We start from the raw sequence: 23,123 nt of genomic DNA, 5'->3' as shown, positions 1-23,123 counted from the left end.
CATTTAGTGCGACTTTTTGCTGTGTTTGAAGGCCAGCTGTGGTTATTTTGGGTTCGTGTTGCGTGCTGGCTGGCTGGGTAATGAGAGGTCTCCCCTGATGCATTAATTTTCCCTGTTACCTCTAATAGAGATGCTTAATAAAATAATATTCCCGTCAGGAACACAGCTCCCTCCCATTGCTGTTCTGTGCCGTTTTTACCTTCAGAGAGGTTTCCTGTCTCTTCTGCATTGTTTGCAGGTTATTGGAAGGGTTTGGTTGGGTTTATTTCCATTTAAAAGATATGAAAGACAAAGTGAGGCAGGAGCTTTTAGCCATATGAAATGTGCGGTCGTTTCATCTTTGTGTCCCTCCTAATTTCCCCTAGTGACTTCTGGACCTGCTGGCCCATTTTGGCCATATTTGGTTGGTGGGCTTTGAGGGAATTAACAACCCTATGCGATTTCTGGTAAAATGAGCCAAGACAAAGGGGAAAAGGTGCAATGTGAACTCATCCCATAGACTTAACCCTGAGAGAAACCCATGGGGACACCTGGATTTCTTGGGTTTACGTTTGGTTTTAAGGAACCACCTGCTCTGTTGCAGGAAATGTCAAACTGTGAGGTTGTGTTGCGAGATACAATGATGCTGATGTTCCTGGTTACTCAGCTTTGCTTCCTATCAAAACATCGGGTGATAAGTAAGGTTCTTAAGACTCCATCTGACTTGGTCGTTGGCTGCTTTGAAAGCACTTGGAGGCTTGGGCTTGTGCAAGATGAGCCTGTGTTGATTAAGTTGTAGCCCAATCTCCTACATCTGCCATTTCTCACAGGGCTTCTATATCTACCCCTGGGCATGATGGCCAAGGGGAAGCCCTTGCAAATTGTGGATCTGTGCCTCGACATGACACTGCAAGGCTTTGACCACCTCTCTGCTCTTACCTTCAATAGATGTTCATCAATAGATGGAGACAGTCCCTCCAAGAGCTCCAAGGCAGCACCCAAGCCAACTCACAGCTTCGTTCTCAGCAGACAGGAAGCTCTGGGTTGTTGGTGGTTTTCTTTTCTAACTTGTTTTCATATTTTGCGGTTAAATGTGGTTTCCCTGCCCTGCAAAGTCAAATTATCTGATGAGCAGTGTGAAAACAAGGGGCTGGGTGAGCCCTGGAGCCAGTCCTGAGCTTGCTGAAGGTGCCATGAGTGTGCCGTGGCGCCAAGAGATGCTTGTTAGACCTGAAACCGGTTTGGCCTATTTTTCCCCATTTGTTTTGCTGGTAGATGCAACAGAAGTTGAAAATCGGATTAGGGAGAAGATCAATTAAGTTAACTATCTCGGCGAGGTGTCTCCTTTTCACACGTACTTGCGTCTTTGAACCCAGGTGTCTGTCGTGAGTTGCAGACGGAGGAGCTGCTGCCTTGATTGCCGGGTGCAGTGAGGGAGAGGTGAACAGGTGACTCATGGGTTTCAGCTCATCTGCTTCCTGGCCGGGCTGTTTTCCATCTCCAAATGGTTAGAATCACAGAATGTCCTGAGTTGGGACTCACAAGGATCATCGAGTCCAGCTCCTGAATGGTTCGGGATGCTCCCCAGCCCACGACTGTGCCTCATATTCGGTCTCACAGCTCAGCTGATTCTCCCAAACACCCATTGCAGCGTGGGGCATCTATACACTCTTTTTTTGAGGAGCACTGTTGTAGATGTTGGTTGCTGGTCTTCTTTAGTGTTTAATGCCCTTTGCAAAGGGACTTTTACATTTTACATCTCACTAAACTTACATTCTGTCCTCTCCTTTTAGCTGCATCCCTCTACTGTTGTGTTTACCCTGTATTCTGTCCTTGCTGAATAGTGCTTGTGTTGATTATCTAACCATCGCTACGTGGCTTCTGCCACATTATCATGGAATTGTAGTATAGTTTGGGTTGAAGGGACCTTCAAAGCCCATCCAGTGCCCCCCCTGCCATGAGCAGGGACATCTTCACCAGCTCAGGTTGCTCAGAGCCCCGTCCAGCCTGGCCTGGGATGTCTCCAGGGATAGGGCAAGCGAAGTTTTGAACTTTCTTTCATCACAAGTGTCATCTTGTGCTCTAAGGACACAAGAGAAGTGAAGACCCGTGCTCCAATTGCAGCCTTAATTCATAATTACCCAGCAATGATGGGTTGGAGCTAGTTTTATCATTACCCTTAAATACAGGGGTTTGCTGTTAAGATTGTATCTCCAAGCTGTTCATTACTTTTGTTGCTCGTCTCTGAGTTCCTTACACTGATTGGTATATTTTGGATAAAACAACCCCCATTATTAATCGTGGTCATTATGGCAATGCCGACAGGCCAGCTAATAACTGCCCATTTTGCTGGGTCTTGTGCAAACACGAAGACCCGAAGAGTCTAAACAGATGATGGAGACCAGATGTGTCTGGCTTCCAACCGAGCACATTACTGCCAATTAAATGCTGTTTTGTTTCCTAACACACATGAACGTGATAGATGCTTTTATAGGCATCCAGAAGCCATAGCCACATCAGCTTCCCAGAAATGGAGATATTATCTCCTTCATCCCCCGTGACACCTCTCTGCTTCCACAGACCCAAATTGGGCTGGTTTTTCCTAAATGCCAAATCGCCTGGGGGAACCGTTTTCAAAGCTGTAGTCTGGTGTTAATTTCTGGTGGACCTCAGTGGTGTCTGGGCCACTCAGCATCATGCTGAGCTTCCTCTCAAGAGTTATCTGCATGGGGTAATAGAACAGTTTTGTTAATTAAAAAACAAGACTCATACATCAGCTTTCTCTCTCAATAAATGACTGGATTTGTTTTCTAAATCCATATTTGGCATGAAATTACCTTTGAAAATGTTGGCTGTAATCACTTGGTGGAAGGTAGCAGTTTGTGTAAAGTTATAGATTTATTAAGGCTCATTTAAAAACCTTATGAATTTGATGTGCTTGTATTGTACGGGTCGTCTGCTCTTCAGCTCAGGTTAGAAACCCGCTATGGTGAGAACATGGTACCTGTTTCACCTGTGACCAAGGTCTACCCCAGGCCCTCAACATCTGGAGATCACATGAGGATGTGGGACGTATTTCCACATCACCCCTTGTGCTTTCAATGCCCTTTCAGTTTCCATGAGTCAAGGTATTTAGGTGTCTCCATCCCTCTGTCTCCCACCCTGTATCTCCTTAGGAAACTTGGGAGAAGTGAAGAAATAGAAGATGGGATGGAGGGAATGACTTTTTAAAAAGAAAACCAACACAAAATTAACAAACAGAACCCTGCAGTTGTTTAATGAGGGGCCTTTTTTTACCTTATTTCATGCTCTTCACATCACCTGGTCCTTGTGCCTTGATGTTAGCACCATCCATTTGAACCCCCATTGGGAACATCAGAGCAGAATGCTTTCTCTTTTCTGGAAACCATTTGGACCTTGATTAAAAGCTGTCTCAGAGCAGTTATGACACATCTGAGAAGGAGCAAGAGATGTGTTTACAAGCTGCATTGGAATCTCCTAAAAGTCAGGCTGGACTCCAATGCATGGGCATGTTCCTCCAGCACCTCTGATGGTGCTCGGAGTACTCATAGGGAAGATGCTCCTTGTTGGAGATCCATCACCCATGGCAAATAGAGGGAATTTTTCCTCCACTCCGATGCATCCACATGCAAATGCCCATGGAGATCTGCTCAGACATGGGTTCTTGGCCAGGCTTTGCCCAGGGAGCCGGGCAGGAATCTCCCAGACCGCAGCAAACCCAGCGCACCGGCAAGGACATTCCAGGGTCGTGGCCAAACCACCGTGTTTCTTGCTTGTCAGGCTCACGGTATGTTGGTTTTGTTGTTTTTTTTCAGTGCCCCAAAACCAACAGTATTTGAAAAGAGCACATTAAGTAGTTTATTTATTTTTAAATCAGTGTTAACTGTCTGACTCACAAAGAAAAGATGCTTCAAAGTTTGTGCTGCAAATGCTGCTCGCCGTGCCCTGCAGAAAGGGGATGCGGAGAGGGAAGGAGACACAAAAGCGCGAGCTCAGAGTGGATTTAGAGCCTTAATTCTGATTTTTCCTGCTTTGGTGGGTTTAAGCTAGTCTTAGTGTTACTTTAAACACAGCCTTTTGTAGTTCAATTATATTAAAATCACACAGTTCCCTAGTCCATTCAGCTACTTGGTCTCGCTGAGAATCCATCACTCTTGATCCAGGAAGGGTGTATTGGCATGGGGAGGAATTCAAAGTGCCTGGGTGCTCCCCAGGGCCTTCAAACGAAGAAACCAAGAGTGCAAACATATTCTGTTAGCACTTCTCTTACATGGGGAGCGCTGCCTGGGTTTCTTTCATTAGGGCATGGCAATGGGAATTGTGGAGTCTGTCGACACTTTGCAGACGGGGACAATAAAAACAAGCAAACAATCAAATCTTATTTCATTGTGAGATTTTGGGGCTAGACAAAAGAAATCAAGGGAGGAAATTAGGAATTGAAAGGCGAGAAATAAAGAATTTGAAAGCGAGAAATAGACGTTTCTGCCTCATGGTTGGACGCTAAATTCTTCAAGCCGTCGTGTAAACCGTGTACAAGTTTTGCTTAGATGTGGAAATCAGAAGGTGGTGGGATGAGAGATACTTGTTCTCACCTTAATGCTTTAGGCTGGGCTTTGGGGTTTATTCGGGAACGACAGGGCTTTGCACGCTGTGGTCTGCGGTTTGGTCCCGTACACCCCACGGCTCCGGGCCCGTCTGCAGTAAAACATTATGCAGCCATTTATTATTCCTTTCTCCCATTTTCATGCGCTTATTTACCGTAAAACAATCAGTGCAGCCATTCAGATGGGACGTCATGAAGAACCTCAGCAAAAGCGGACCTTGCGCTTGGACAGGAACGTGTGTTATTTGGGTTTTATTCCTGCAGGACTCAGCTGCAGACCCTGTCCCCTCCGGAGCTGCTCACGGTCCGTCCACCCTGCAGCAGGTTGCTGCTACTTCAGGCATCTCCCATGGGGCATGAAGAGCAGGAGCTGGTCCGTGCTGGTGGGAGGAGAGATGACGGATCTCCCCACCGAGCCCTCTAATTGCAGGAGGCCGTGAGACAGTCATCCGAGCGGGGAAACAGACACCGCTGGAGCTATAAGGCCCACATTCACCTTTAACCTGCTGATTGAGGCAGGGTTGATGGGGAACAGAGAGGGCCAGAGGTGGTTGCCCTTCCCCTCCACGTCCTGTGAAACCGAATCCGCTCCGGTGATCTGTGCGTGCTCGGGAGCTGCCACTCTTGAGCTGGAGAGGAAGAGCTGTCCATAAAGAAGCCTTTATGGAGCTGCCTTTCATGACATCCTGCCTTCACCTTGTGCAACGTGGGCCTTTTCCCCCCCTGAGTGCTCCTGTTGCTGCTGTGAAAGCGAAGCGTCGCTCGGCTCAGCTGCTGGGTCTCCCTGAGAGGTATCAGCTGGACCTTGGTGGGTGGTAAAGTCAGTTGTGCAGGGAAGTCTTGTCTTTGAAGCTGCAGGGAAACAGTATCTTGACTTATCTGTGTGATTCTTCTCCTTGGGATCTCTCAAGTGCAGACGTATCGCGGGGTTGTCGTTTCAGAGCAAGGAGACGATAGCTCTTGGAAAGCCTATTGTGATATTTTGCCAGTCAGGGAGTCAGCTTTCCGAAATAACACACACAGTGGCGCGATGAACATCTGGGGAAAATACGCAAGACAGGGCTGCTGGTGCTTTTATCCATCAAGGTGACTTTAATTGCGAGGCAGCTGTTTGAGAAGCCTTCGCTACCCTGTGTCCTTCAGGAACGAGCTGTTACCTCTTAGACAACCATTCCCAGCACGGCCTGTTGTCGGACTCTCCCATTGATTTTTTTCCTGTTTGATTTAAAGAGTTCACATATCGACTGGCGTTCATGTAGTGCTGTACGCGTGGATTAAGAGCTTAATGAATGAGATAAGGCTTATGAGGAAAGGCAGGTGACTCTGGTGTGTGAGAGCCCTATGAAGGAGAGAAGATGGAGGAGAGGACACTTGACCAAAGCATTGGAGAGCATGTGCAGGAGTGACGGCGGTACTGGAGCTTTGGAAGAAACCAGCAGAGAGGAGATGTGTGCTCCAAGTAAGCTGAGAGTCGGGGTCTCAGGATTGTGTTTTAAGCTGACTTTAATATATTTCAGCCAACAGTTCCTTCCCGAAGCTCAGTCACTTGAGTTTAACACACTGCACATCTTGCACCAAAGCATCGATCCTTAGCAGCTGTCACTTTTATCGATGAATTGACAGCAAGGTGGCACTGTATAGCAAGGAACCTTACAGTATGATTTATTTCAACTTTTCTATTAGTTCCCCCCCCATTCCATGATAAAAATAGTAATTTGCATTCCTATAGGTTCTGTTGATTCCAGGGCATGTGTGTGTGTTTTTAAACACCACACAATAGTTGCTGCTCTTAGATGTATAAATGGGTTATTTTCTAGGTTGGTTCTGTTAGGAGAATTTACAGATCGACCTGATGATAGTGGGAAGTTTTGGACTCTTGTTCTAAATCGATGCTTCAGTGTTGAAGTGTGGTTTTCCTCTAGAATAGGAGCAGATTGGTACATGTGTCTAAATGCGGTGTCTACTGCTGTCGTAGAAGCCCAGAGGTGTCCTAGGTGTCCACAAGAGACAGGTGGATGATGAGACATAGGCATTCAAGAGACTTGTGCCTTGCTGGAGTAGCAGCTGGTGGATGCCCTGAGGTGCCTCCAATGGCACCTGATAGACTGTTTAGGACCTGGCCTGCTTCATGTGACTGATGGTTGGTTTATTAGATGTACGTCAACATCTATTGTAGTGACAAAATCAAGCTTTGAGGTAACAGCTCTGCTACTAGTAGGAGTAATGGAAGATGAGGTGGGTTTTGTTCTAGCCCATGGCTGGTCGTGATCCAGGTTTATGTGCCCATGCAGTTTTGGTTTCTATCTTTAAATGTGCCTATGAGACTTCAGGGAGCCAGGAGTTGGGAACGTGGTCTCCAAAAGGTAGTTCTTTTGGAGGATGAGAGGAAGAGGCCTCAAGTGGTGCCGGGGAGGTTGAGGTTGGATCTGGGGAACAATTTCTTCCCCAAAGGACTGTCGGGCATTAGAACAGGCTGCCCAGGGCAGTGCTGGAGTCACCATCCCTGGAGGGTTGGACAGGCGGACATGAGGTTCTCAGGACATGGGGCAGTGCTGGACTTGGCTGTGCCAGGTTAACAATTGGACCTGATGATGTTGAAAGTGTTTTCCAAACTAAATGATTCTGTGATTCTTCATGCCCAGTGTTCAAGTGAACAAACCAGAAATATCTTTCTAGCTTTCAGGTTGACTTTTCATTCCTGCCCACTAGTAAAATGAATCCTGAATTCTAGAAGTGTAACAAACTTCACCAAAGCATCAGAGATTTAACATGCATTAGAAATCCAGTGGGTGATTTTGGCTAAATACTAGAACAAGTACCCTTATTATTACCTATTTTTACATGTATCAAAACATGTGTGACTTCCAGGAGGGTACGTGAGACCACCAGAGTGCTAAGAGGCCTCTGTGTGCTACGATACATAGGGAGGAAGAGAGCAATTAGGCTAATGGTCTTTAATTGTTAAAGATCGAGGTGGTCCGTCCAGAGGAAGAGCAGTTTTCTGCTGCGGGACTTGGAGAATCTGACTAGAGGTGAAACCAGTGTAACGCACACACAGATATTATACTTGGACCTAAGAGCAGATATGAAGACTAAACAAAGTGAGGACAGGTTCCTTCTGGACCAGGAGGACCTCCTGAGCTTTCTGGACTACCCAAGCAATGCAGAGGAGAGTAAATGAGGGTGAGAGGAACAGTACATCTGTGAGTGTGGCAATGGAAGTGGCCCACCGAGGAGTTTCTGCTTTGCAGGAGGTGGTGTTGATTGTGCTCTCTAATGGTTCACAGGACATCATATGTTGCTTGATGTAACGCCTGAGTGAGGTAAAGCTGAGTGGCGGAACTCGACTTTGCATGATCAACCCCTTCTCCAGCAAGAGAGGTTGATGCATCTTCAAGGGCTGTAACTGAGATGAGCTTTTCTCTGTAGATGGTTGGTAGAATTCTCTTCTCTTCTCTTCTCTTCTCTTCTCTTCTCTTCTCTTCTCTTCTCTTCTCTTCTCTTCTCTTCTCTTCTCTTCTCTTCTCTTCTCTTCTCTTCTCTTCTCTTCTCTTCTCTTCTCTTCTCTTCTCTTCTCTTCTCTTCTCTTCTCTTCTCTTCTCTTCTCTTCTCTTCTCTTCTCTTCTCTTCTCTTCTCTTCTCTTCTCTTCTCTTCTCTTCTCTTCTCTTCCCCTCTCCCTCTCCCTCTCCCTCTCCCTCTCCCTCTCCCTCTCCCTCTCCCTCTCCCTCTCCCTCTCCCTCTCCCTCTCCCTCTCCCTCTCCCTCTCCCTCTCCCTCTCCCTCTTGTCTCTCTTTCTCATCCCTTTTCTCTGGTGCCCAGTGACAGAGCCCAGGGAACGGCAGGAGATGTGCCAGGGAGGGTCAGTTGGACATGGGGAAAAGGTTCTTCCCCCAGAGGTGCTGGACACTGAACAGGCTCCCCAGGGAGGTGTCACGGCCCCAGCCTGACAGTGTTCAAGAAGAGACTTGGCACTGTCCTCAGACACACGGGGTGACCTGTGGGGTGTCCTGTGCAGGGACATCAGTTGGACTCCATGATCCTGTGGGTCATGAGGACATTCTGTGATTCTATGATTCCCATGGCTTCTGAAGAGTCTAAGCAGAAAACGTGCATCTCCTGAGGCTCAGTTGAGGTTAAGCAATGGAAAAACCATTAAGTTCTTCTCCTCCACCTCCCACTCCCTTTGGATTGCTAATGGCAAGATGCAAACACCTTTCAGGACACATATCTACAAAGTCTTCTGCAGGAGGCCCATCCAGCGCACACAGAGAGGATGGCTGATGCCCCTCTTGTCAAAAACCCTGTTTTGTAAGGGTTTTGAACCTTTGACTCTTCTGCACCGAAAAGCAGAAATGTCTGGGTGCTTCCCGCAGGGGTGAGGAGTTGGGGTGCTTTCCACCATGGGCTACATCTCCCTGTGCTTGCAGACGGGTCAGCCCGAAACTGGAGGAGGAGCAGTCGGGGGAAGGGAGGCATATGACTCCAGACGGTGTTTATTATATTAGCTGTAATCTGTTCATTTAGCACCTGTTATTACTGGATGCTTTAACGTGTTCTCAGGCACCGCGTCTGCACCGATGGGGTTTTTTTCCTAGACGCCAGACAGGTTTCTGTTGCAGAGACCCATCACCAGCTTTACGGTGTGTTTTCACATGGCTCTCTTGGATAATCCCTCGCTCTTTCTGACAAATCTAACGAACCGCACCAAGTGCAGCGTTTATTCAGGTCGTGTGCTCATGCATATTAATCTCTCCAGCCGGCTTCTCCTTCGTTCATTTAAATTCTCCTTCTCCACCAGGCCCCGCCGAAGGCAGTTCCCTGGGGGATGTGTTTTCGTGTAACGGCGAGCTGGCGTCAAGTCTCGCGGATCGATACTGTGCATGCTTTCAGCGTTTAAATTACCACCATGGTCTGTTGGTCTTGGCTTAGGCAAAAGAATCCCAGTGATGAAATGACACTCGATCTGGAGTTTGCCAGATAGTGTAAACAAGCACATTACTTGGACCGGATAGCCATGATAATTGCAGAGCGAGACTGTTGCTTGAATGGATCCATTAAAGCTGGCTGCAGGGAGCTGTAGCATCCTTTTGGGTTGCTGCAAAGAAGGGACCAAAAGGAAAATAGTCATGGCTAAAAGATATTGCTGCGGAAGAGTGAAGTACCAGATTTATCCTTGACTTTTCATTGCTGAGCTTGTGCCGCTTGCTTGGTGGGATTGGGGGTGTTGGATCACTTGGGGATCCTCTTTTTTTTGTGCTTTGTGCTGCAGGAGAGCTGCAGTTAAGTGGGGCTGTGTAGCTGTTGCTGTTGAGCATCTGCACACTGCAGAAAATGGGTAGAGTTTTGTGTCGTCCCTGGAGGTTTTTAAACTGAGATTGGATCTAGTAAACGGACTAGAGTTGGACCAAGGGTTGGACTCGATGATCTCTGACATCTTTTCCAACCCAGTCGATTCTGTGATTCTGATTCTATGATCATAGAGTCATTATGGTTGGAAAGACCTTTAAGATCATTGGGTCCAACCATTTTCCCCAGCCCTGTCCCTGCCCCATGTCCTGAGAACCTCATGTCCGTCTGTCCAGCCCTCCAGGGCTGGTGACTCCAGCACTGCCCTGGGCAGCCTGTTCCAATGCCCCACAGCCCTTTGGGGAAGAAATTGTTCCCAGATCCAACCTCAACCTCCCCTGGCGCAACTTGAGGCCTGCTCCTGGCGCTTGTTCCTGGGGAGCAGAGCCCGACCCCCCTGGCTCCAAGCTCCTTTCAGGCAGTTCAGAGATCAGAAGGTCTCCCCTCAGCTCCTGTTCTCCAGCTGAACCCCCCAGGTCCCTCAGCCGCTCCATCACACTTGTGCTCCAGCCCCTCACGAGCTACGTTACCTTCTCTCAACTCGCTGCAGCACCTCAAGGCCTTTCTCACTGTGAGGGGCCCAGAACTGCCCCACAACTCGAGGTTTGGCCTCCCCTCCTCTTAAGGCCTCATGTCCCTCATTGAACTCATCAGAGAGAAGCACCATCCACTTTGTTCCTTCTGCATAGCAGTTCCGACTGTTTGCAGAAGGTGGGGATGACCTTTTTACTTGTTTTAAGAATTGTCATGCTTTGGAGTCGAGCGACTACTCGAAATGCTGCAGTTTGGAGGGCAGGTGCCTGGGAAAAGCAGCACATGGCGTGATTTTGGAAAGGTCTGACAGAGGAGCGATGGGGACATCCTGATGTTCGTTCCCTGATACACACTCATGTTGGCTGGGAGACAACTGTGTCACAGGAAACGAGGTTTTCAGCAGATATTTGAGTTTGAAATTTCAGCTGTAAGAATGTATTCACCATTTTAAGAGCTGTGGACGGGCTCTGACATACAAAACAATAAGTAAATACTGTATTACTAGATGTTAGTTGGCCAAACTTTGTTGACTCAACTTGTGTTTGGTGGGTCATCTGCTGGGATGGTGACAGCTGGATTCTGTGCATCACCAAGAGCCATCATCTCACTCGAGCTGAGTTTGTTAAACCAGGATAATTTAGCTCTGTGGCTCGGTTCTTGTGTTTTTTGATGAATCGCTCAGCCGTGGTGCTTGGCCAAAGTTGGAGCCATGGCTTGGTTGCAGAGGGGTTGCAGAGCTTTTGTTTCTCATGCGTAGCTTGGAGTTCTGTGTCATTGGGGATGAGTTGTCTTGTGAGCAGCGGGTTGTTTAATTTGTATTATTTTTTCGTATCTTCCCATGAACTCGTTGATTCCATCTCCCCCAGTGGGTGCTGGGCTGGGTGGGGATGGGAGTTCCTGACGTTGGAAATTCAGGTTGTCCTGGGTGGATGAGGGTGTCTGAATTTTATTTAAAGCGTGTGTATCTTTTGAGCAGGGCTGGAGCACCCTGATACGCTGAGTATCATCAAAAAAAGGAGATCTGGCTTTTGTCTTATGTGGTGTCAGACAGACAGACGGCGAAGGAGCAATAGGTGTGGACCTCGCCGAGACTCACTTGGCATCTCCCCATCCTCCTGTTCACAGCAGTCGCATCTACCCAAGTGGAAGAGTAAATACTCCTCCGATGTAATCACGTTAAATGTTCCAGAGTGTAATACCTTAATTTGGTTGCTGACATAAGGGCTGATGAGGAAGTGATGTGGTAATCAGGAATGACAGCGCTGGCAGATAGGAATCTTTTGTTGCGAAGATTAAGCGAACCCGAGTAGATAGTCTTGAGGGGTGTGCCCCGTAACCAGAAATAGTCCTAACATGCTGACTCAGAGCACAAAGCCGCTCAGGAAAGTTGAGTCTTTCTGCAAATGACTTGACTTGTTCCCATCTAAACCTGTTATCGGCCTCTGGAAGATCCAGCCCAAGGTCAGAGGCATCTACGGTTGGACTCGATCTTAAAGGTCTTTTCCAGCCTCAGTGATTCTATGATTTTATGATTCTCACAGAATCCCAGAATGTCAGGGGTTGAAGGGCCCTGGAAAGCTCATCCAGTGCAATCCCCCCATGGAGCAGGAACACCCAGATGAGGTTACACAGGAAGGTGTCCAGGCGGGTTGGAATGTCTGCACAGAAGGAGACTCCACAACCTCCCTGGGCAGCCTGGGCCAGGCTCTGCCACCCTCACCAGGAACAAGTTTCTTCTCAAATTTAAGTGGAACCTCTTGTGTTCCAGTTTGAACCCACTGCCCCTTGTCCTGTCACTGGTTGTCACCCAGAAAAGCCTGGCTCCATCCTCCTGACACTCCCCCTTTCCATATGGATCCCCATGAATGAGTCGCCCCTCAGTCTCCTCTTGTCCAGCTCCAGAGCCCCAGCTCCCTCAGCCTTTCCTCACACGGGAGATGCTCCACTCCCTTCAGCATCTTGGTGGCTGCGCTGGACTCTCTCCAGCAGTTCCCTGTCCTGCTGGAACTGAGGGGCCACAACTGGACACAATATTCCAGGTGTGGTCTCCCCAGGGCAGAGCAGAGGGGCAGGAGAACCTCTCTGACCTACTGACCACCCCCTTCTAACCCACCCCAGGTACCGTTGGCTTCCTGGCCACAAGGGCCCAGTGCTGGCTCATGGTCACCCTGCTGTCCCCAGGACCCCCAGGTCCCTTTCCCCTACACTGCTCTCTAATAGGTCATTCCCCAGGTTATACTGGAACCTGGGCGGTATTAATTCTGTGTGGTATTAAGTTGTTGTGAGTACACTATAAAGACAAAAGCAACAACAACAAAAGATAATCTTTCCCTCTTGGTTTTTTTTTGTGGCAATTTGGAACCCAAGCCTACGAAGTCTGGTTTTGCCCTGCTCCTCGTAACATTTAAATCTGGAATGCACCCCTATGCAGAACCACTTTTTCAAAAGCGTTTGAAAACAATCGTTTCTGCAGGAGCAGGAGCTGATCCGAACAGCCAGTTCTGTCCTTGAGCTGTACATTCCGGGATGCCAGAGGAAAATAGCAGCCTGGAATTTGCTTCATGTTTGAGGTTAGTTTGAAAGGAGTCCGGCGCTTTTATTGAGGGTGGTTTTATATAGCAGCTCTCAGTGGAAACAGTTTGTCTTTTATATTTTTAGGTTAAGGGATTTCTTTAAGGTCAATCTGAGTTCACTCAGCTTTTTTTCTTCTGCCCTGATGGAGGTAGACATTATTATTTGCAATGACCGGGCTCCAAACTTGCTGTATAACCTCTCAGGCACATTATTCTATATGTTTGTGGAAGCAGGTTGATGAAATGAAAGAGCACATATCATTTCCCAGTGTGTGGAAAAACGCTGCTTCCATTTCATGCCTTCGAATGGGTGGAAGTTTTCCATGAGCATCACCTGGCGTCGCAGGCGGTCATTGCCTTGGGGAGGAGCATTGCTCATGGACCTAATTGCAGATTCTAGTATTTTGAGGCATTTAATTATCCTTCTGCCTTTCAGCCACTTGCAGCCTTCTCCAAAAGGCTCTTAATAGAAGGCAGAGGAACCCTCCAGCACATATTTCTTTCCAGTAGTGTATTTTTCCTATAGATTATCCTTTAATAAATGTGACGAGAATATTCTGCTCTCGTAAAGAGATAGTGCAGCTTGTGTGGGGCTGTATGGATAAATATATATGAAGTTACAAAGTTTTCCAAGGGGAAAATGTGATGTAATGGACTATGGAAAAAATGCCGTTTTTTATTCTTTCTCTCATCTGATCACACTTATGATATACATAGTGGAAAAAGGCACCAACCCGTTGAAACGTAAACCGCTCCAGTAAAGCTCCCCCATCACGGCGTGTCCAGCGCATCGGTGGCAACGTGGGCTGCATCTGCCATGGCTTGGAGGTGTGGAACCCATTCAGCAGTTCTAGGCAAGGCCAGAAATAAAGAATAGCCTAGAAAATCAGTGTATAAATGGGAAAGGGGAGGCTGAAGAGCTGGGGGAAGCATGGTCTGTGCAGTGCTGTGATTTACGGAGTCGTTTGCTGCTGCACCCCACGGTGGGGTCGGGGCAGTTCAGTTGCCTCTGCAAGGGGATTTGGGGTTGTCTCCAGTAGGTTAAGACACGGTCAACAGGAATACCAGTGATTTGATGGGTGGCACCTGTCCTCTGCAAAACCACCCTTGGAGTCATCCCAGCACCGTGCTTGGGAGGTACCGTCCTGGTGGACACATCTCAGCTTGGGTTAAGTTCAGATGAGAGCTCCAGGTGATGGTGTTTGCTGTTTTCAGAGCTGAGTTTGAGTTTTAAATGATTTCTTCTCTAACATTTTGTTCACCAGTTCACTTGAAGGAGCGAACACCTGCTTTGGTGCATCTGCAAGGCAGGTGTCCTTCTTGGGAACCCGCGTTCAACCCTTCTTTCACGGACCCTCTCGAGATACTTGCAGGAGGCATTTCTGAGCCAGAGCCGTTAGCCATCCATGGCCACCTGCAGAGCAGCAGGGCCTCGCCGATTTGTGTCTTCCAACATCCTTATTCTGACCGGCGTGCAGGATTTGACCTTTATCTTTCCTCCTTTTCATTGCCTGCTGGAAGTTGGGCATTGCCTTGGTGATGGTGGGTGCACTTGGCCAAGCAGCATATGCAGAACACCATTTTTAGGGCAGTTGAAGCTCTGTCTTCGTCTTCTTACCTTATTATTAAACCCTTTTTGAACAAGTCCAGCTCTGTGTAAGGCCAACTTTTTGTGCATATTTTTTAGTCTTTGGCCTTTGCATTGTCTGAATGGATTTCTTCTCTGCCAATATGTTTAAAGACCGACTTCTGCCTCGTCACCGACCGCATTCCATGGTGACTGCAGAGGCAGCAACGTGAACTAGGGATGTTTTGGGTTAATTTCCTCATTTCTCCTCCTCAACCTGTCTGCTTGCAGGTCTGTGTCTCAGCTCTGATGCTTCACTTACCGCTTACTCAAACACCCAAGGGAAACCTCGTGCTCTGCAGTGACACTGGGATTTGACATGTGCTTGTTTGCTTCAAATTATCGACTGAAACTGCATCAATTTGCTTTGTTTCTAAATGGGCATCACACAGATGTGGTGCCCAACAATTTACTGTACAAGCTGCGTTTCATTTTGAACGTGGGAGTTCAATCAGGGAATATCTTTCTGTGCATTTGAGAACTGCAGAGCAAGTCCAGCTGTTGTAAAATATGTGGGAATAATGTCAATTGTTGCTTTTTCTGAGGTAGTCCGGTCTGTGAGCACCTTGTAGGCTTGATTGGTGAGTGAGAACTGGATGAGGAAGGGGAAGGAGAATCCGGCATTCATTTTGTTTCTTGACACCTCATGTTCAGGTGGAGAACAGGGGAAACTTTTGATTTCTCCTACCCCTGTGGGGTGAGGGGATTCCCACCCGGCTCAGCTGGAGCACAGCGCTCAGGGACATCCAAGACACCGGCCCAGGTTGGCCAGAGAGGTGGTGGATGAACCATCCCTGGAGACACCCCAGGCCAGGCTGGACGGGGCTCTGAGCAACCTGAGCTGGTGAAGATGTCCCTGCTTGTGGCAGGGGGGGCACTGGGGGGCTCGGAAGGTCCCTTCAACACAAACCGTTCTCTGATTCTATGTAGTTCTGGGCCTGTAACACAGAGATCAAGTCTTGGATTAAAGCTTTGGGGCTGCTGATGTCCCACTGGAGGTCGCTTTGAAGGGTGCTTGCAAAATGTTTGCACAACTATTCTAGAAGTCAAAAGTGTTCAAATACAGTGCCACGCTTGGAAAGCTCCTTTTTATTTTTACATTGCTTCTGTTTGCAGAATTTACATAACTGGGTGTGCTTTTCCCTTAAGTCAGCACTTTAATACTCTTTCAATCAGAATCTGAGGCCTCTTCCAGTGGTGGAAGGTACATGAGACCCCAGCGAGGGCATCGCAGCCCCAGACAGGAGCAGCATGTTCCCTTTGAGCTGTTTTTGGTGGAAAAGCTGCAAGTGCAGGTTTCTTCAGAAGTTTGTTCAGGAATGCATTGGTGAGCGTTTTCTCAGCTGCAGTGTCCTGGGGGCGCTGACAGTGAGCGGGACTGAAGGTGGACTTTGGGTGGACTTTTGGAGCTTGGGTAGACAATCAGGTTGGAGATTTTTCAAGTGAAGCCAATGGCAAGTTTGCTGACGTCTCGGGCAGGATCTGGCCCTTACAGAGTAACTAAATTCTTGGTGACTTCCCACAGTTGTGTTTAGCTACGCTTAATGGGAAAGTTGTACCAGCTGGGAGCACTGGTATATTCTCCCTATTCTTGGCATCCTCTGATGCCTTTCTGCATGTGGACATGTAGCTGTGTATATTTATATATTTGCTCTTGTTTTGTCTTTATCGCTTTCTTCCTGTACCGATATCCTTTCCTTACTCTGTCCTTCTCATATGCATGTTGGTTTTTTGTTGTAATCCTTGGTCTTTCCCAAAAACCAGCAAGGAAACAGATTCAGCCATTCATTGATCTGTCTTGTAGAAGATCTACAATAATTCTTATTTCTTTGGAAGAAAACTATAATTTCAGAGCATGATGATGTAGTGTAGAGGAGTATTGGGGAGGGCCCAGGTTGCTCAAAACCTTGTCCAGAGACTTCCCAGCCTCTTGGGACCCCTTTTCCCATCTCTGTCTCTGGGAAATGCTTGTTTTCCCTTGTATGCCATTGCGATTACTCTTGTCGCGACCCGTGCCTCTTGTCCTTTTGCTGGTTGCCTCGAGAAGGCTCTGGTTCTTTTTTTCTCCGCCTTTTAGGTTGGTTGGTACCAAAAATCTTGACCTCGTAGCCCTTAGATTTTAGTTTGGGAGCAGTGCAATCCAATATATATACATGCTTTTTAAATTGTTTTGTTTTTTAATTTAAAATGAAACTAGTGGGAAGTTGAAAGAATTAGAGAATTAGTTTTTGGGAGGAGACCACCTGCCCAGATGTCACAGAAGAATGGGATTCATCCCCCTTTCACTTTTGGGGTCATTTTGAGGGTAATTTGAAGCTTTAATTTTAAAAGATTTGGGGAAACTTCGCAGCCCTGCTGGCCCATCAACCTTTTCCTTCTTGGGCCAAGCATCGCTGTGTTTCAGGATGAACCTCCACCTGCTTTATGTGGCCAAAACCCCTGAAAAGCAGTTCATCAGCGTTCCTGATAATGAGCTCTTTGCAGCAGGGCCGCCCGTCTCCCGCATCCCACCGCTCCTCTTCCTCGGGGGTTCCCGAAACTCGGAGCTGGCCCCCGGGAGCCCTGCTGGGATGGAACCGAGTCCCGGCGCAGGGAAGTCCCAGCGCCGGAGTCACAGGAGCCCGTCACATGAGCGAAGCGCTGGCACGGAGGCTTTGCCAAAGCCACTAATGGGATGCAGGTTTCCCGGGTCGGGGACGGAGTCGGTGAGGAGCGGCTCTGCGCCCCGTCCTTGTTATCCCATGGGCTTCAATGGAGTCCCCGTGCCTCAGTTTCCCTCTCTCCTCCCTCAGAAGCTTCACTATATGTGATATTGAGAAAAGGCCAAGTATTAACAAGAAGAAAATTAGGTTTTTTCTTCTTTTTCTTGCATGGAAACTGTCTTCTTGCAAACTCCAAAGCTCCGCTTATAAAACATACTTTAAAATTTAAGATGGAAGAGCGTCGTTTTTAGCTGTTTATGGTCAACAACTAAGTCGTTCCTGCCCCAAAAGTTTGATAGGTGGTCTGCAAAGAGTAGCGAAAACACGATTATTGCTTCTGTCAGCCTGCTCTAAATGGAAAACATGCAGACGGTGGCTGGAGCTGACAACGAGCCGAGCGATCGAGCCCCGAAACTCAACACAGACCTCGTTAATGCCGTCGCTTTTATTTGGATTTCTATTCATGTATTTTCCGCTGTCGTTTCGAGCAGCGTTTTGTACAAGTTATTGAAAGTGTTTGCGGCTGGTGCTGTGAGTGATGAACCGGCTGCATCCAGCGTTACAGACACTCAAGTACAACCGACTCCGGCTCCCGCTTCTCAAAATTCACGGGGGCTCTGTGCACAAATGTTACAGACTGTGGCAGCTATAATAACCTACAAATGAGATTTAGTTTTTAAAGTAGATTATGCTAAGAAGTTTTGTTTTTGGTAAACGATAGGGTTGCAATTGGATCTTTTGATGAAATCAGCTTTCTGGAAAGTATTTGGATACTGCAACCTGGCTCTTGCACAGGAGCTTAAATCTGTCTTCCATCAATGGGGCTGGAAATCACCGCATGGGTGGTGGCGTTTGGTTTCTCAAGGACATTTCTGTGTGCCGTAGAAGCAGCTGCTGCCTGTGGAAAGGCTCCCACAGAGTCCCAGGTCACCCCACAGGGAACCTTCTCATCCGTGGGTCAAGGAAGTTTCTCTTCCCAAGGTTTGCCGTAGCGGCGACTCAGGCATTTGTGTCATACGGGCCATTTCTTATCTCTGCAGGTAGATGTTTGTCTCTCACTGTCCAGCGTGGACGTCAGTGGAAGTGTTGTCCATCACTTCTTATTCTGCACCTGCAGCTGGGATGCTGGAGAAAGAACCTGGAATAGGAGCAGAGGAAACGGCCTCGAGTTGCGCCAGGGGAGGTTGAGGTTGGATGTGGGAACAATTTCTTCCCCAAAGGGCTGTGGGGCATTGGAACAGGCTGCCCAGGGCAGTGCTGGAGTCACCAGCCCTGGAGGGTTGGACAGACGGACATGAGGTTCTCAGGACACGGGGTTGTGCAGGGCTGGGGGAACGGTTGGACTCGATCATCTTGAGTGTCTTTTCCAACCAAAATGATTCTGCGATTCTATAGCCAAATCATTCTTCTGTTTCTCATCTTGTTAGATATGTTCTGTTCCTTTACTGGTCTCCAGGGACGCAGCTCCCCTTATCTTCCAGCCTCAACCACCACTTTTTTACTTAACAAAGCAGAAAGTTTAAAAGTTCACAGCTTGCCGTCTCAGCAAACTAACACTAAGCAAATTCTATAGAAGCGATTTCCAAACGAGTTCTATAAGGAGCGGTATACCAACTAATTCACCAAGCCAAGGCAGTCTGTTCGCTAACACTTAGGAGCAGGATGAGCTGCATGAGGAGCTGGAGATGCTGGTCACCCAGAAATAAGGGGAAAAGCCGGGTCTGGGAGGTCGGTGAGGCTCCCAGCATCCGTCCCCCCCGACACGACCCCAAACCGAGATGCTGAGTTTCCATACTCGCTGCCCTTTTGGCTTTAAAATAAAGTGAGCAAACTCACAGTAGCGTTTTGTTTTTAAAAGTAAAGGGCAGCCCAGCCGGGCTGCCTTCCAGATAAGTGAACAACCTTGGAAATTCTGGGTTGAAAACACATGAAAAATGCTTGATGGGTCGGTGTATTTGTGTTGAAGATAACATATCCCACCCTGCGTCCTCTCGCTTTGCTCTGGTTTTTGCTCTCCTGTGGCTCTCGCAATAAAGAGCTTTACTGTGCTTGCAAAATGTATATAATGCACGTATTCATTCTCCTGTGGGCTGCAGCCTTTAAAATGTTTTGGTCAGTTTTACAGTTGTTACAGTGACATAATAATATTTGTCAAGGCCGTATTAAATGATGTTTTCCCATCGCCTTTTGCCCTTTGGAGGTGCAAAGAGCAGCTCTGCAAAGATATGACATTGAGAGCAGTTTCCTTCTGCTAGAAAGGGACCTGAAGCTTAAATTTCCTCTGATGGTGTCTTCAAGAAGTCTGATAGCATGTTAAAACTCACGTCGTTTAGTCTGGTCTTTAAAGTTGCAAGCTTTTGCTTTAGAAGTAAATGAGTAAAAGTAGGCTTGTGTCATTCTTCTGCTTTGGTGGCCTTGATGCTCTTGCTTTCCCCTGGCTTCAACACCCAGGGAGCTGCAACCTGAGTCATAGAATAGTTTGGGTCTGAAGGGACCTTCCATTGCAAAGAATCTCTTCCTCATGTTCAGCCTGAATCTCCCTCCTTTAGTTCAAAACCATCACCCCTTGTCCTATCACAACAGGCCCTGCTCAAAACTCTGTCCCCATGAACATGTTCTCAAAGGTATGGATGTTACCGTGAGCTGCGGGAGCAGCCTCCTGTGTGTCTTTCCCATGTAATTACTAAAAAAAAGGCTTAAAAATAATGAATTTGCAGTGGAGAAAGCTCTTGGTTTTCCCTGCTGGTTGGGAGTCTCTGCCAACACCTCTTAGCTTGACCGTGTCTCTACGGGGGTTAAATACGTTCACCTTCGCTTAAGCCATCCAGTTATACGATCGCATGACATTCCCAGGGGATCAAAGCTCCGTATCATCGATTTTGTTTCAGCGAAGATGGTTTTCCTTGACACATAATCAAATGATATTTACTTGCTGCTGCTCCGACTCCGAACTGTCATCTCGTAGTTGTGTGATTTTTCACGAGCGCGGTGCCAGCGGAGTTGAGGAGACTGTGGTTTGGTTATAGCTTCGGGCTAAACTAAGCCAGATGTTACGGCCTTTATTTGAAGTCATTAGCTCCTCACCAGTCGGTCTGCGCACATTCCTGTCATTGCTGGAGCGCTTTGCTCTTCTGAGAATATCTCCTTCTGCAGGGAATCCTGGTGGTTGTTCATCAGTTACTTCTGGGCATTTCAGGAAACAAACTAACATGTAATTTACAGCAAACAACACGCTGGCTTTGGTCCCACTGTGGAGAAAGAGCCAGGAGACCCCTGGCCACCCCACAATATGCAGAAGATCCAAAGAGCAGAAGAAGTGTTGGAGGAACCTTCTTCAGCCTTGTTTCCAATGGGTAGTGGGAAGAAGGATGGAGGGGGGTTTCCATGGATAGTATCGGGAGTTTAGAGGCTCTGGCTTGTGCTTTGCCAGCTGATGGTGATGATATTGGGCAACTTGTGTCCTTGACATTTCCACAGCTGTGGAATGGGCGTCTTCTACCTAATGTGGGACTTGAGGCTTTGTTCAAGTTCATCAGTTGGTTTCTAGTTCGTAGGAAAAAGCCAGTGGAGAACTCCAGTGAAGTCCCATAATTAGGCCAGTTGTAGCCAACCAACAGATTTTAATTTCATGATAAATATTAAAAAGAAAGAGTTGGGGTTTTTTCCTCCTGTGAGCGAAGAACTTCATCAGTGCTCCAAACCTACAAAAATTGCTCAAGAAGCTCATTGTTTTCTTTCACAGGAGCTGTTTCTGACCTTGAAAATCTAAAGCATTAAGAACATCAATCAGTTCTTACTGTCCCTATTATTATTAGTAGTATCTTATATTGCGTTATGAGCTGTCTCTGAAAAGCTGTTGCCTGAGACGCCGCCCTCTTGGCCTTTGAATTTTGTCGGACACGTAATGAGTTAAAAATTGGTGTGTTTTGATTCACCTTCGCTTTGTCTGAGGGCTCAGAAGTTAGTTTGAATTGTCAAATAAGCTCCCTGGCGTCCGTGATGAGTGACGATACAATTACGGCGGTGGAACCGCACTGCTAAGGAATTTGGCTGTAGAAGTTACCTGTGTTTCCCACAGCTGAAACCTTACCTCATTTAACCAGTATTTGGTCACCTGTTTAAGGTTAAGCCAAGAAGAAAAAATTGAGCAACGCTTCTGGTTTAAGCAAAATGGGTGGATAAGAGAGGCTGGAATTGGAGGCAGATCAGTTGTTTCCTCAGCACCATCTGAGCACCAGGACATCCCCGTTGGTCGTAGGCCGGGTCGGTGTGGAAATGCTTCATCAAACAGGTTCCGAGTCAGGTTTTACTCCCATGCAGTAAAATCCTAAGGACCACTAAGCTGGGTTTAAGCACTGAAAAGATATACGAGCCTTGTCCTCTGGGGAGATGAAGTTACTCCCAGTAATAAACTTTGCCTGATTGGGTATTGAATTTGCAAAGTAATTAGGGTTATTTCTATCCCATCTTTCATTCAGAAGTGTCTCAGATCATTAAAAGCACAAATTGAACTTCCAGACAGCCCTGCCTAAGATGGAGAGGAAGCATTGCATTGGTTTTATGGTCTAGGAGTTCACATGGAGATGCTGTTGTAGGGCAGCAAAGCTCCAGCATGATTCGCACGACCCAGCTCTTGGTCCAGGCCGGGACACTGCTCTTTGTAACTACAGTTTGCAAATATCAATGGGTTTTGCACACTAGATGTGGTGCAAATTAGGGTTTCTCTTCACCCAAAACAATGTCTAAACCCACTCCTGAGTCTCAGGCTTGGTTTCAAGCTCAGACGTGCATCTAGAGCGTTTGCCCGCCTCGGATGTTGGACGTGGATTTAGGTCGTGGAGTCGAGGTGTGAGGCCACACTTTGTTGGCAGCCTGGAGCTGTAACCTGATTAATCTGAACAGGTAGAAAGTAACGCGATCCATCAGCAGCACAACTGGCAGCGCAGCCCGGCGAGTAGTGAATTTTTCATCAGGGGCCCTCGGAGAGGAGGTGTACGTTACCGAGGCTGGTAGAAAGAAGAGAAACATAGCCAGGCTTTCATCCGGAGGGATATTGCCTAACCAGCGAGGAATCCTTTCATCAATAAATTATGAGAAGAATGGGAGAGTTTCGAAAGATCAGCCTGTTAACGTGCTCTCATCCGGCAAATTTCAGGAACATTATATTTTGGCCTGGGATGGGTTGCAGGAACGGAGAGGCAATAGCATGCCGAGGAAGGTGAGACCCCGTTGCATGCGTTGGAGTTGGGACGGGCACCGAGCATCCATCAGCAGAGAGGAGAGAGAGGAGGCAAATGTGGTGTGACCGCTGAGCCCCCGTATTGAATAACGGGAGGAAAAACCGAGCAGGCGCCCTTTTGTTCCCCCACCTGGAACGGATCCTCCCTCGGAAGGGTGGTCGGTTTTCCGATGACATCTGCTTGGCAGCGGTGGGGATCCCCATCCCTTGGCGTGTGTGATGAGCCCTGGTTCCTCCGCTCCGAGGAACGGGCGAGGTTTTCTCCATCCGCAGTGACCAGGACACGTTTCAAGAAGGCAGGGCTTTAAATACTCATTTCAGCACCGTTTTAAATGCTCATGTCTTTAATTTATGGCAACCTCTGTTTGACTCGGGTCTCAGTGAATAACAACACATACTTTGAGCGCCTTTACGGGAAGATGTCAAGGCGCTTGGCGGGTGGTGGGGGAGACATTGAGCAAGAGGCTCTGCTCCCTGGACCTTCTCATTGCGTGGATG

At 47.7% G+C, this 23,123-nt stretch overlaps 1 protein-coding gene across 8 annotated transcripts in view; it reads left to right on the top strand.

Annotated features, from left to right (window-relative positions):
• EXOC6B (exocyst complex component 6B) overlaps positions 1 to 23,123 on the top strand; it is a 315,683-nt gene that overhangs the window by 241,926 nt on the left and 50,634 nt on the right. The window contains exon 23 of one of the 8 annotated variants that reach the window (XR_010472016.1): positions 18,427 to 18,575. The exons of the other annotated variants lie outside the window; for them this stretch is intronic. The gene's annotated coding sequence lies outside the window, so the exon portion shown is untranslated. The remainder of the gene's footprint in view (positions 1 to 18,426; positions 18,576 to 23,123) is intronic. 8 annotated transcript variants of the gene reach the window in all.

The sequence above is a fragment of the Columba livia genome, chromosome 4 (assembly GCF_036013475.1).
Source record: "Columba livia isolate bColLiv1 breed racing homer chromosome 4, bColLiv1.pat.W.v2, whole genome shotgun sequence".
NCBI classification, from domain to species: domain Eukaryota; kingdom Metazoa; phylum Chordata; class Aves; order Columbiformes; family Columbidae; genus Columba; species Columba livia.
The sequence above is the reverse complement of the archived record's forward strand: the minus strand, read 5'-3'. Positions and strand labels throughout refer to the sequence as shown.